Source organism: Cyprinodon variegatus, unplaced genomic scaffold (genome assembly GCF_000732505.1).
Source record: "Cyprinodon variegatus isolate N-32 unplaced genomic scaffold, C_variegatus-1.0 Scaffold2025, whole genome shotgun sequence".
Lineage (NCBI taxonomy): Eukaryota > Metazoa > Chordata > Actinopteri > Cyprinodontiformes > Cyprinodontidae > Cyprinodon > Cyprinodon variegatus.
The window spans coordinates 44,209-45,575 of NW_015152478.1; positions in this window are offsets into that span (position 1 = coordinate 44,209).

The following is a 1,367-nucleotide window of genomic DNA, read 5'->3' on the forward strand; positions in this document are numbered from 1 at the left end:
CTGTCTCTGGTCTGAAGCTCAGGAGGAGCTGCCTCACTGGAACCCTGTCTCTGGTCTGAAGCTCAGGAAGAGCTGCATCACCAGTCTCAAGCCTGAAGCTCTAGGAGAGCTTAACCTGCTAATCTGCCTTGGTGAGCCAACCCGAAGATTCCTACGTGGATGTAACCTGATGACTTCTATGTGGAGTTTTCCTGGAGGTTCCTATGTGGAATCAGCTTCAAGAATCCTATGAGGATTTCCCCCCGTTGTTCCCTGCTAAGAGCTGGAAGCTCAGCCTGAAGAATCCTTTGTGTTTATCCCCTGTTGTTCTCTGCAGTGAGCTGGAAGCTCAGATCAAGGCCAGCCATGCTAAGCATAAAGCTAGAAGCTTAGCCTATTCATGAACTCTGCTAACCTACAACCTCCTGTACCAGTCTTATCTCCAGTGAACCTGCTCCCCTGTCTGAACCAGTTCCCGTATCACTTTCATGTTTGTGCTTTAATAAACTCGTTTGGACTTTTACCCAGTTTCCCTTGTGTGTGTTCTGCATTTTGGGCTTAACTCTAGAACCCATCATGACAAAACCGAACAGTGGCTGACTTTGCAACAGATTTCCGGATTAAAGCGGCAGCTTCCGGTTGGGGAGAAACGGCGCTTAAGAGCGCCTATTTTCACTCTCTAGATGAATCAATTAAAGACGAGTTGGCGACTCTAGATGAACCGAATACCTTGGAAGATCTGATAAGACTGACTATCCGTTTAGATAATAGGCTGCGAGCCAGATCCGTAGCCAGATCCAAGAGCCGTATTTTCCCAGTTACAATGCTTCCTGAAAAATCTAATGAAAGATCTAATGAAGTTTCCTCTTCCACAGTGCACACTGAAGCCGAGCCAATGCAGATCGGTCACACCAGACTCTCATCAGAAGAAAGACAAATGAGATTCAAATAAAACCTCTGCTTATACTGTGGAGAACCCGGACATTTTGTTTCTGCCTGTTCCGCTAAGGTAAAAGCCGGGGTCCGCCAGAGGAAATGAGGAGTCTGGCGGACCATCTTCAAACTGAAAAATCTCCTCGACTTCTGTTACCTGCTACTCTGTTTTTTAAAGATCAGTCCCTCACTTTGTCAGCTATGATTGACTCTGGTTGTGAAAGAAATCTAATCGACTCCAGTTTGGTCAAACATTTAAATATTAAAACTACTCCTTTGACTAAATCCCTGAGATTTTCAGCGCTAGATGGAAAACAACTACCTCATATTACGCACCAGACCAAACCCCTACTACTTTTAATCTCCGGGAATCATAAGGAAACCATATCATTTTATGTTTTTCCTTCAGCAAGCTCACCAGTAGTTCTGGGTTTTGATTGGCTTCAACTCCACAA